The following is a 14,317-nucleotide window of genomic DNA, read 5'->3' as shown; positions in this document are numbered from 1 at the left end:
TTTGGACAGTGAATAAAGACTGTTGTTCCCAACTGCTTACTCTCCAAGGCATTCAAAATACCATTGAACACTTTTGCCCCACCTAAAACCTGACTGAACTGAGGACAAGCCAAGTAAAAAAAAAAGAAACATTTGCATGGTTCCGGTACAGTATTTAAAGATAAGGTGAACAAGTTCAACAGGACACTACTCTCCTATTTTTTCTATGGAGGTCTATGGCAAAGTGCCCGCCCCTGTGTGTATTTTGTGTCGTATGTTGTGTGTTAATGTTGGTGTATAGTTATTGGTACACAGGATATAAACAGGTTTGTGTAACACGAGTGTTTAAAATGTATATTTGTATGTGGGCATACATTGGCCATCTTCCACAGAGGTGGAAGTAATGCCTGTGTGGGCGGAGCCCATGCGTCCAGCGTCCAGACGGGGGGACCGTGAGTGTCCAGCGACAAGACGGGGGGATCGCGGGAATCCAAAGCCCGAGGGACTGCTGTTGCCACCTCCGCCAGCAGAGGAAGAATGCCTGCTGACCCCATCCCCACCAGCAGAGGAAGAATGCCTGCTGTCCCCATCTCTACAAGCAGAGGGTGCATGCTGGTATTACTTCCCCTATTGTCACCACCTGGAGGAGAGGAGCAGGTGCTTCCTCTGCCTCCATCACTTTCCCCTGCAAGTGAGGGAGAGCCGCACCAGTCCCCTGTTATAAGAGTAGACTACACGCCGCTCCCACCTCCATCACCAGGAGACTACACGCCTCCACCACCTCCATCGGCAGGAGCAGAGCAGCAGGAGATGCCTCTGCCTCCGCCACCTCCACCAGCAGTGGATGAATGCCTGCTGGGTCCCCGTCCACCATCAGAGGGTGAATGCCTGCTGGGTCCCCATCCACCATCACAGGGTGAATGCCTGCTGGGTCCTCATCCACCAGCAGAGGGTGAATGCCTGCTGGGTCCCCCCCACCAGCAGAGAGTGAATGTCTGCTGGGTCCCCGTCCACCAGCAGAGGGTAAATGCCTGCTGGGTCCCTTTCCACCAGTAGAGGTGAATGCCTGCTGGTATCAACTCCCCCGCCAGCAGAGGATGAATGCCTGTTGGTATCACTTCCCCCACCAGCAGAGGATGAATGCCTGCTGGTATCACTTCCCCCACCATCACGAGGAAAGGAGCTGGAGCTGCCTCTGCCTCCATCACCGTCAGGGGGAGAGGAGCAGGAGCTGCCTTTCCCTGCACCAGAAGGACCAGGAATAGATGCTGGCGGTCACGGGGGAGGGAAGCACGGGGTAGAACCTCCCAGCCGCAGTGGCCGAGAAGAGGGTCAACACCTGCACCCCAGCTTGTCCTGTGTCCCTGTCTCGCTTCGCCCAAGGATGCCTGTCTTGCTTCACCCAAGGATGACTACCTCGCTTCGCCCAAGGATGCCTGCCGCTCTGCATCACCCAAGTATGCCTGCCGCTCCGCATAGCCCGGGGTTGCCAGCCGCTCTGCATCACCTGGGGTTGCCAGCCGCTCTGCATTGCCTGGGGTCGGTGAAACTGCTTCGCCAGAGGTCGCAGTCAGCTCTGCTTGGCCGCAGGGGTCAGTGTGGCCAGCCCCACCAGAGGGAGCTATGAAAAAGGGGGGAGAGGTCAGGAGACCACCTTCCCCCACAGCAGTTTCACTGCCGGATATCTTGGGGGAGTTCTGGAGACCATCAACCACAGCAGCTTTTCCGCTGCTGGATTTGCCCCGGCTGAAGGAGTCAGTCTGAGATCTGTCAGCACGTCTGCTGACAGACGCACCATTGGCAGCATTTCCGCTGCCATTGGTACAGCGGAAGGAGAGATTCGCCCCACTGTCAGCGTGTCCTTGAGCATGTCTGCTGACAGTATGGCCAGTAGCAGCCTGGCTACTGGCAACATTGCTGCCCATCAACCCCTTAAAGTCCCTGTTCTTGGCCCAGGACTTTGAGCGAGACTTTTGAGATTTTAAGAGGGGAGGTGGCCATTGAGGCCATGTGTGCTTTGCACAAGGGGGGGGGTATATGTGGCATAATGCCCGCCCCTGTATGTATTTTGTGTTGTATGTTGTGTGTTAATGTTGATGTATAGTCATTGGTACATGGGATATAAATGGGTCTGTGTAACACAAGTGTTTAAAATGTGTTTCATCTCTTTAATTTGGCGAATGTGCCGTGTCCTGTGTTTTTGTTTGTCTTGCAACCGTTTATTTTCTGTCTGTGCACTATTAAATGCTTAAATTGTCTTTGTGACAAGGTCCTTCCAATTTGAAAATGGTCCTTCCACTTTAAACCATGGTTCTTCCAGTTCCTTCCTTTTAGTATGTCCCAGCTTGATATGCTTATGCAGGGGATGTAATATCCATCTGTGCAGGTCAGTCTTTGTTGTAATATTACATTCAGTTTCCACATCTGCTACCAGAATGCATTTTAGTTATGATATAATGGTTTGGGTTATTGATCAGTTTGAACAAACATTAGGTCTAATGTAGCATCAGCCATACTTAAAACTGGACTGATACTTTGATTCTGAGTTTTAAAATAAATAGTAACTACATAAAAAGCACATGTTCTGGTTGTTTTCAGTTCCTACAATGTACAGAAAATGATTACTTACCCACATAAGTGAGAAAATGTTTCCTAACCAAGTAAAATATTTTAAAGGAATTACAGAAACCATCAAGTATAAGATTAGTGAGAGCTGGGGCATTGACTCTTGCATAATAAAATACATTTAAATGCAATTATTACATTAGCAGGTTCTACTTGGTATCAGGTTGATTCATCTCAAATGACATGCTCCAATCATAATATCCCAAATGATGCTGTGTTGCCATGTGGTGCTTGAGATCAGTATTTCTTTTTAATTTAGGATTTAACCTACTCACCCATTTTTGCTATTGTCATTCCTAGAATTACCACAGTACTCCATGTATATTCATAGAGTATCCTCTATGTACACATATTTCATTGGTATATCAAATATTTTTGCACAGGGTACCCCGTTTGGTTGAAAAGTCATTCAGGATGTTTCATTAGATCAATAACCTCATTGTTTTTTTCCATCAAAACGTATAGAAATATCTGATTTGAAGAGAAGTAAACTGCTTAGTTGATTTGTTTTAGATGATGTATTTTTCTATTTAATTTAAAAATCCAGTTATAAAAATGTGTTTCGGATTCTGTTTTACTCTGAGGTATGGTTATCCCTGTTGATGTGAACTGACTTACTGTATATATATATATATATATATATATATATATATATATATATATATATATATATATATATATATATATAGTGACAGGATGGACGAGGTGGTGTAAATGATTACAATGTCCACAACTGTAATTGCTGTATATCAGCTGCTGGCAATATTTATTTTGTCAGAAGGTAACAGAAAGAAAGCAACTCAAATCTTTAAACTGTCTGTGTGGAAATTTTGTTACTGCCAGTCTGACACCATTACCTCCACCAGAGTACAATGGTAGTTGTGTAGGACTCTGGTGTATCATACCCTTTATTATTCAGTTCACACAGACCACTATTTACACTATATACATTCGGCAGTGTAGACCTGGCATGCACTTGGTTGGTTTGCTCTTGAGTGGGGTTTTGCAGTCTCTTTGCAACTACTCAGTTGCTTTGTTTAAACAGTAGGCATTAGTAAGTAATTCTTTGCTTCACTTATTTCACTTCCAATGAAACCGTCATTCAATTCTGGTTCACTTGGTCTGGTTACTTATGCGCTGAGCACATGGCCAGTCAACTTTTCCAACAGACTTTGGTTTAACTGAATGCATACAAGAATGTGACATAACATGATCATTTTATCACATTATTTATTAATAATGTACATGGGAGGTTGTTGGCTATATAATTTTGTCACTTTAAACATATTTTCAAACAGTAAGAGATAATTATAATGAAATGATAGGACCATGCCTTTACCCTCTGCACTTCTCTTTTCCTGGCAGCCGCTCGAATCCTGGTGATTTTACTTTTTTTACCAGAAGAAGATGTTGCTGTCCTGCAGATACCATGCGGATAAATGGATGGTACTACATTTAATTAAACTTTAACAGCCCCCATCTTGAACATTACTAAATTAATAAAGCTGTCTTCGGTAAAGTGGGTGCTGCAGATGCAGCTGCTGGAGAGACACCAATGGCCCTGCTTTGTTGGAGCAACCATATATTACACACCTATTTACCATGGTATCTCTCCCCTGGGTGCGTCGTGTTTTGGCGAGCGGTTTTGTTGAGTGGTGATGCAGGAAAGCAGCGGGCGGGATGACGAGCTTGTCCTGGTGTGATGTCACGCATAAATTAGCAACAGCTTCAAGTCAGCTGGACTTTTCATAGAGGTGTCAACTTCAGAGTTGATTTTTATACACTTAGTGTTAAAACCAATGCATTTAAACTATACAGATACTTTTATTGACCTACCAACCATACTATACAAGTGAATTCTGAAAACTGAAAAATCATTGCACCCCACCTTTAAATAGTATTACATGTCTTTACAGGTTAATTATATTGGCAGTGTCATGTGATAGTCAACATTCAGGTTTATTTTTAATCGATTGATTCGGGACTCCAGAGATCAGCATTAAACACGTTTTGTTAGCATTAGTTTGTACTGTCAAAATACCATAAATTCACATCTGTTTAAATTACTACCAAACTTGTTCTGACGGTGAAAATCAATGCCTATCTAGTGGCTTACTTCTTAAGTCTTTGCATCTCTACAACTGATGTTTTCTCTATTGTATGGCATAATATATAGAATTAAATCAATTTACTATCGATCTTTAGTGTGATGCCAGTTACCCTGGTGCTTAACATCACAGGAGCGCTGCTTTGCACATAATGCAGATTCCGTTCTTTCATTTTATACCACCCCCCTAAATTTGCAGCACTAGGCGGCTGTCTAGTGTGCCTAGGCTAGTGTTCCTCTGGGCCTGTGTAGGACCATCCTATGAACGGAGACATTTAGAAAACTCATGTTTGTATTTTTAACCTGAAGTAAACTGTGGTTAGTACCAGTTATGTGGAGTTTCATCCACAAATACATTAAAGGAAATAAGTGAAAGGCCACTCATTTTTGGCAGTGGTTTTGTAACTAATAACAGATAAAATGACAGTTTGTCATGGAATTTAGAATGTAGTGGCGCATAGTGATTTAATTAGTGTGAAGCGGCTCATTAGTATGCAAGCCATGGTATACACTATATATACGCACGGTCATGTGATGCTGTTTAACCAAGACTCAGGTGAGGTCGTTACTGGGATTGGAGGAACTGTGGATTGGAGGAACTGTGGATTGGAGGAGCGGCTACAATCATTTACTAAGGGGTCATGTATGACGATACGAAAAATGGAACGAAGCAACGTAATCTGTTCCTTCATTTTGGTTAAAGAAAGAACCTGGAAGGACCTGTGAATTGTGAAATCGTATCGTGTTTGTTTTTGTCTCTAATAATTGTTTATTATTATTATTATTATTATTATTATTATTATTATTGTTGTTATTATTAGATGGCTAACATGTCCGTAGCTGTCGCCAGAGGCCAGCACCAACCAGGACATCACTCCACCTGAGTCACAATAAATAATTATAATCGCACCACAAGCACTGAAGCACACACCCAGGACTGGTGACCGTGTTAGTGTATTGTGTTTGTAACGGGACTGTATTGAATATTTGGGACTGTAAACCCTTTGTTTTGAACAATGCAATACACATTGCTGTGTATTGCCTGTAATTATGGTTTGGTCACCAGACCTGGATAACAAATTAAATCTATTTTCTGATTGGATTATCACTATCTGTCTCTTCATTGTGCACTGCATCACTCCTACACCTGTACCCAACTAACCACTTTACCACACATACATACCCTGCTATGGCAGTAAATTCAGTATTAGAACTTATCGTGTAATGGTTTAAACAGACTAGTATTATAGCTCAGCCCACAAAACTCATTATGTTTACTGAATTGGTTTAAAATGCAACTGGTATAAACACTGCCAAAGTTTAAGTATTAAAATAGGAACAAACTTGGTATTTTAATTAGAGGACAAAATACCATAGTCTCAAACACACTGTTTTTTTTTTTTCACTCTCTCCTTATTTTAATGATTTTAATAGCGGAGATATATACATCAGCCTCTGTTTAACCCTTTAAGGACCAAGCGTTTTCCAGAGGGATGACTATATTGACTATATCCACTAGTTTCTTGATATTTGTAAATGTTGTAAAAAAACACACACACACACACACACACACACACATATATATATATATATATATATATATATATATATATATATATATAAAGTAAACAGTCAGAAAGATTAAGTGTTCTAATATATTTAAAGTCTCATCAGATTTACAGTGCCCCCCCCCCCCCCCCCCCCCACAAATTCTTATGGGTGGTAAGAACCCACCATTCTTTCCATATAGGTGCAACAACCTGGACAGCAGCCAAAGTTAATGTTAACCAGCACTAAATTTAAAAAAAAATGTGGTGCTGGTCTTCCACTGCAGTGGAGTCTTCCATTCGTTCTTCTCTCCCGGAGATCTATTCGGCTCAACAGAATATTGCTAGCATGCCTGGAGTGGGGGGCCATTTCACCATGGAGACCACCAGAGCTTGCCTCGTACAGCTTTTTTTTTTTTTTTTTTCCTAGCAAGATTAATTTAATTCCTCATCAGATTAAGGAAAATAAAATAAAATAAAAAAAATAAATAAATAAAAATGTTTTATTAATTATTTCTGTCCTTTGCATTGGTGGTGCAGTTGCGTGGAGCAGGGTGTCCTCTTTTGGGGGCAAGTGAAGCTCACTTCACAACTTTAGAGGCCAAGCTGCATTGGCCTCATCTTCCACCTAGAAGGTTCTCTGTGAGCCAGAGGGGACCCCCAGCCAAATCTATCCTAACTCTCCTTTGTTTTCCCGTTTTCTGCACACTGTTTTAACCCATGCCAGTCTTCCCCTCTGGAGACCAAAGCTTGTTTCTAGCCTCGGAGCTCTCTGATGTTATTTATTTTCTCTTTTCCAGCGTTCCAGTCCTGCTTCAGATTAAATGGAATGTTTATAAAGTTCAGTAATAACAGGAGGCCCTTGGGTATGACCATCCTGTAAAAAAGAGACATTTAGAAAATTCATGATTGTATTTTTTACCTTGACAAAATGTCAATCAATATTAAAAATACTTTCTGCCAATTTTGTCAGTTAGTATAGTAAACTGACGTCATTGCCATTGGTGTTTTCTATTATAACTATACTGAATATTTGACTTATCATGGATCTTTACAGTATATTTCTACTAGTGGTGATACATAGATCCATTATCTGTATCTGTATTTGCGCCCATGCTATGTAACAAATTATGTCGACTCAAAACAAACGTAACCCTTTGCGTTCCATTTATTCAGCGCCTGTCAGGTATGTCAGGTCCAATTCATTTCATTTTTTTTCAGAGTAAAACACGTTTAAAAGGCACTGCATTGCAAGTACACTCAGTACTGTATCTGCAGTCAAGCCCCACCCCTTGTTCACTGTATTTTTCACATATCTCTTTATAGTTGTGCATGATCAATCGTTTTATCACCAAACTCCTTAATAATACAATCCAAGTCATTATTTTATTACTATAACAACTCAAAAAGCTCTGCAAATGTCTGTGATATTCTTTGAACGCTGGATGCGGAAGCAGCTATCTTCTTTGTTTATGTCCATGTTAGCTCTGTGGTGCTGGGGTTATGTGTATTGCTCAGATCAGCTCCTATCGGTCTCACTCGGCCACTGAAATGTTTTATTGGCTTTTTTCCGGAGAAAAAACGATACGAGACCTGTGCTTGACGTCGTTTTGATAATGTCGGACAGGGTCCGACATCAGACCGCAAAGGGTTATCACCACTGATTTTTTATGTAGACAGTATGTTCAGCATCCTGCGTTGCTCAATACACAAAACCCTTGATTAAAGTAACCTTATACAACTTTTTTCTTTTAAAACACATTTTCATTGTATAACATGTAAATACGTCCAGCAATCTTTGAAAAAATGCAGCTGTGTAGACATAGAATCATCAAGGGTATAGAATTCTATAGGATACAGGCATATACCATATGTAACACCTAAACTTACTTGTATGCCAAAACATTGGCGATTTCTCTGCTCTTGAGAAAAGGGCATTTTATTTAATGAAGCAAGTCAAAACCCACCTGATCAACAAAAAAACCAGGAAACACTGACAAGTTTGTGTATTTGACTACACAACAATGTATAGGCATGTTTGTTTTTTTATATTTATTTTCGTGGACTATTATGGAGCAACCGTTAGTGAACAAAAGTTTGAGCCACTCCTATATATTACCTTTTTCAACTTCATAAGATGTTCCTTGTTTGTTTGAACTGTTATCTTTTTATTCAGTAAATCAGGAAAAGTCCTTGTCGAGCTGCACTACAGGATTTAACGCAGGCTTCAGTTTTTCCGGGTTTATTCTGAAATGTATTTAGCACGTCCCCTACAGTTAAATTTTCTTTCAGATTCATTCAGTCGTTCATAATAACTTCAAACTGAGAATTCTACCTGTTGTAAAGGGGTGACAGGCTAGTTTTAAAGGCTATAATGTATATAGAGGTGTGCATATGTATGTTTGTATGTATATGTGTGTGTGGCTGTTTGTTCAGGGGTAGGGGGCCAGCAAATAGAAAGATCCTGGATTCAAAACTGTGGACTACAAGTAAAAACTGCCAAAACATAACCTTCACTATCTAGCACAGCTCTACTTGCAAGCAAATAATGACAAGGTTACTTTTTTTGTGTACTAAAATTATTGAATACAGTTTACACTTTATTTGTCTAATTTTCCTACCTAACAGTTCCTGTCTTTTATTGCAGTAAAAACTTTATATAAACTAAACATGTATATTCTTTAATTGAATGCATTTTGTAATGTCTAAAATATTTGTTTAGTTGGAGAAAGAAAATCAACTAATTCTTAAATTGATTAAAATAAATGCTCGCTCCTGATTTTACAGTTTGTTTGTATTATGGTAAAGTCTTAAACAAGCAAAAACACTTGTTAGTTTAAATATTATGTTTCTTATTAGACCAAAATACTTAAAACATTATTTCTCTTCAGAGAGTTTTGTCACTTTATTATTAGATCAGAATATATATTTTTTTATTTAAAACCTCTATGCTTAGTAACAACACAATCAATTAAAATCAAATGAGTCTTTTTGGTTTTAAATATTGTTCTGCCTAAAAAAGGGTTACCCTTTTATTTTTGCTAAATTGCAATTCCTGCTTCTTTCAAGGTTACAGGCTTCCACGCGCAATAGTCTGGCCGGCCTCCAAAAGTGTGTGTGCATGATTAACAAAGGCACATAGACAAGCTTTTTTTCTAACATTAAGATTTATTCAGTTTTCTTAGTTCAAATCATTGTAACCTGTCCATAATTTGCTGCAATATTATTTATGCTGGTTTTATATTCATTAAAACACAGTACAATTATTACAATATTCTGACAGTGTCAGTTAATACTGAACTACTTTAATTTTTACTGTAATATGTTTTTTCAACAATAATAATGTTATTTGTATAACAGTTTAACTTTACATTATTTTATAATATGTATTTCTAATTCAGTTACTTCAGTATAACAGTTGCTAATATTATTTTACTGAATTAAGTCTGACCCCTTTCATTGTTTGTACAAAATCCAGTTGAAGCAAGTTTTAAGAATAATTCCATAAAACTGGAATGCAATCAAGACCTATGATAAGAGCATGCCAAGTTTGCCTCCTTCCAGCAGGTGCTTTCGTAGACTGCACACAACATCTATCCATTGTTATCTACTGAGTATACAGATCTTTTTTAAAGGAACATAAACAGTATTATTGTAATTATTGACAAAGAGTATATCATATTATTTCAATCAATACAGGCTAGTTTAAATTATCCTATTCATGTCTAATAACTCAGCACGTTCCCAACAGGATTCGAACTCTGCGCCAGGCTCAGCTCAGGCTGGTTCTGCGAACACCACGACAGGCCTGTGTAGATCTGCTAAAAAACATTTTCTAAAACACATTACAATCAATACAATATTTGTTGCAGTTTCACAAATGTTCAATTTGTTTCCCAACAATCAGCCTACTTCCAGTTGCTGTGACAATCTTGGGTCAGTTTCTGCTCACAAGTCTGATACCTGCAAAAACTTCAAGCTCCCATCTCTACATTCTCATTCCCATCATCAGTGGGCAAACACATTTTACTGAGTCTGGGTCCATCAAAGAACCGCACACCCTTGCAACCAAGGCCTTCCATGCAAAACGATCTAATGACTTACAGCACACAAGTGACTTGCCAGAACCGTCTGTGACAACACGATTATGCCAGTGGGTCTCAACAGAAAAGAATGAACTAATTAACTCCAATAAATATATGACATTTAAATAAATAAATAAATACATAAACAAAATTCATTCAAAAATTGTGCATGCTGATGCGCTGGGGAGGCCAAATCAAGGCTGATCCTCAGAGCCAGCGCTGCATGATAATATCAATATAAGCTTATGCAAACTAATGTTAATTAGAGTTAATACAGATTTAAAGATAGAAGTAAAAATGATTTCACAATAGATAGAACACCATTATATCATGTAAGAATAAATCAAGGATTTGAATGTAAATAATAAGTAGTTGTCATGCCGTCAAAAACCTATAAATACCTCCAATGTTTTGATTCAAACATATGCTCCCTTGAAAAAGATATGTACAACATATTGAAATGTTGGGCAGCTGGCTCTTTGAGCTTATATATATATATATATATATATATATATATATATATATATATATATATATATATATATATATATGTGTGTGTGTGTGTGTGTGGGTGGGGGTGTGTATATATATATATATATATATATATATATATATATATATATGTGTGTGTGTGTGTGTGTGGGTGGGGGTGTGTGTATATATATATATATATATATATATATATATATATATATATATATATATATATATATATATTATAAATATAAATGCAACATGCAACAATTGCAAAGATTTTATTGAGTTACAGTTCATATAAGGAAATCAGTCAATTGAAATAAATTCATTAGGCCCTAATCTATGGATTTCACATTACTGGGCATCACAGTCACAGATACCTTAAAAAAAAAAAAAAAAAAAAAAAAAAGGTTGAGGCGTCGATCAGAAAACCAGTCAGTATCTGGTGTGACCACCATTTACCTCATGCAGCGCGACACATCTCCTTCGCATACAGTTGATCAGGCTGTTGATTGTGGCCTGTGGAATGTTGTCCCATTCCTCTTCAATGGCTGTGCGAAGTTGCTGGATATTGGCGAGAACTGGAACATGCTGTTGTACACGTCAGTCCAGAGCATCTCAAACATCCTCAATGGGTGACATTTCTGATGAGTATGCAGGCCATGGAAGAACTGGGAGATTTTCAGCTTCCAGGAATTGTGTACAGATCCTTGCGACATTGGGCCGTGCATTATCATGCTGAAACATGAGTTGATGGCGGCGGATGAATGGCACGACAGTGGGCCTCAGGATCTCGTCACGGTATCTCTGTGCATTTAAATTGCCATCGATAAAATGCAATTGTGTTCGTTGTCCATAGCTTATGCCTGGCCAGATCATAACCCCACCGACAACATGGGGCACTCTGTTCACAACGTCGACATCACCAAACCGCTCGCCCACACAACGCCATACACGCTGTCTGCCATCTGCCTGGTATAGTTGAAACCGGGATTCATCCGTGAAGAGCACACTTCTCCAGCGTGCCAGTGGCTATCGAAGGTGAGCATTTGCCCACTGCAGTTGGTTACGACGCCGAACTGCAGTCAGGTCAAGACCCTGTTGAGGACAATGAGCATGCAGATTAGCTTCCCTGAGACAGTTTCTGACAGTTTGTGCAGAATATCTTTGGTTGTGCAAACCCACAGTTTCATCAGCTGACTGGATGGCTGGTCTCAGATGATTCCGCAGGTGAAGAAGCCAGATGTGGAGGTCCTGGGCTGGCGTGGTTACACATGGTCTGCGGTTGTGAGGCCGGTTGGACGTACTGCCAGATTCTCTAAAACGACGTTGGAGGTGGCTTATGGTACAGAAATGAACATTCAATTCTCTGGCAACAGCTCTGGTGGACATTCCTGCAGTCAGCATGCCAATTGCACGCTCCCTCAAAACTTGAGACATCTGTGGCATTGTGTTGTGTGACAAAACTGCACATTTTAGAGTGGCCTTTTATTGTCCCCAGCACAAGGTGCACCTGTGTAATGATTATGCTGTTTAATCAACTTCTTGATATGCCACACCTGTCAGGTGGATATCTTGGCAAAGGAAAAATGCTCACTAACAGGGATGTAAACAAATTTGTGCCCAAAATTTGAGAGAAATAATCTTTTTGTGCATATGGAAAATTTTCGAACCAACACTTTACATGTGAACCAACACTTTATATGTTTATATTTTTGTTCAGTGTATTTGAATTTAATATCTGTTTTATATTGATGCATTGCTATAAGGTATAGAAATTACGTTTTAGTCTTAAGAGAGCGACATATATATATTGAATGTTCTAGAATTTAGCGGTGGCCGATTTTAGCTTTATGCATGCATAGCCTGAAAGCTAAGTATGTAATAATGTTAGGTTATTGCCATAACCCTGGTTCCCTGAAAAAGAATGACAACCATTACCGAATGGGAAGAGCGCTCTTCTTGAGCATATTGAGAGTGCTCCTGCCTGATTCTCCTGTCAGTTTAATGACTAGAGCTGGTTTCGATCAAAAGCGTGATTTTACCGTGGACAATATTAAATTTGAAGGTATAAACCAACAAATCAGCCAAATTCGGACAAAGAAAGCACGAGGCAATCTGTGACCTGTCTCAGTGAAGTGAGAGAGAAAATGACGATATGCTATTGTGAGGACGTCCCTCTTCAGCAGGAGGTGGGAGGGACCTCCTCCTCACAGCAGGGCCCTGATAGGGCAGCTTTTTTATATATGCTCAGTGATTGGCTGTCAGAGAGGGCTCTTCCTATTCGGTAATGTTTGTCATTCCATTGAAAGGGAACCATATTCGTATTACTGTATTGAAGTACTAATGCTGTTAAACCTGTAAAGCACTGGACCGCCCAGACTGCTTTTTACTTGGGATTTATGGTGGTCTGCGCAACCAACCAATCCAATCCAATATTTACAGCATTTAATAAACAAAAAAAAGCACTTGTACTGCTCTGATTCGTTAAAACTTCAAATTAAATGAGTCTGTGTGTTTTTCTTGATTATTAAAAAATCATCTGGATACATTGCAAGCCCAGTGCATGAACAATCCACTTACAGGTGTCCAAAACATGTTTATATCCTCCTTGAGTGTGCTCAGAGCATATATATATATATATATATATATATATATATATATATAGAATATAAATCTGCGAGTTCTGTCACTTTCTGTCACTGTTCAGTCTATTTATCCATTTACTTAATTTTATTCTTCTATATGTCTCATTGTCTAATTTTAGCTTTTTAAACACTACAAACTTTACACCATTTATATCATGTCCTTGATTGGTGAAGTGCTGTACTATTGGTTCATTCATTTTTTATTTCTAATTAATGAAAGGTGGTTCTGAATTCTTATTTTATATAAAGTTGTTCCAGTTTCTCCAACATATTTTATTTCTTCACATTCTTCACAGGCTATTCCATAAACAACATTGTTATTTTTACAGTACGTATTAGTTTTTAGTGGATATGTGTTGTTCTTATGTTTAATTATATTTTTACTTTTGTCCATGTATTTACACACTTTACATGTACTAGTGCAAGTATTTGTAGAACTTATTCTGTCAGTTATTATTTTATGTTTACTGTGAACTAAAATATCACCTAAATTAGCTTCTCTTTTGAATGATACAACTGGGGCCCTTAAGAAATACTTTTTTTTCAATTTTTCTGAATTATGTAGAATCCTCAAGTGTTTCCATACTATCTTAGAAATATTGGGCAAAAGTTTAGAGTAAGCCATTACTAATGGGACTAAAGACCTTTTTATCTCTATTTTTATAATCTAGTAGAACATCTTTTTAGTTTATCCACTTCTTAACTCTGAGTATAATTCTTTCTTTGTGTCTTGTATTTTTAAGATTTGTTTTTAATACATGTCTTTGTTTTACATAGTCACTTTCTCTAGAGCATATTCTTTGTATTTTTATTCCTAGCCCCTTTGGGATTGCCCTTTTAGTGTGTATT

Source organism: Polyodon spathula, chromosome 4, assembly GCF_017654505.1.
Source record: "Polyodon spathula isolate WHYD16114869_AA chromosome 4, ASM1765450v1, whole genome shotgun sequence".
NCBI classification, from domain to species: domain Eukaryota; kingdom Metazoa; phylum Chordata; class Actinopteri; order Acipenseriformes; family Polyodontidae; genus Polyodon; species Polyodon spathula.
Note: the sequence above shows the minus strand (reverse complement) of the source record.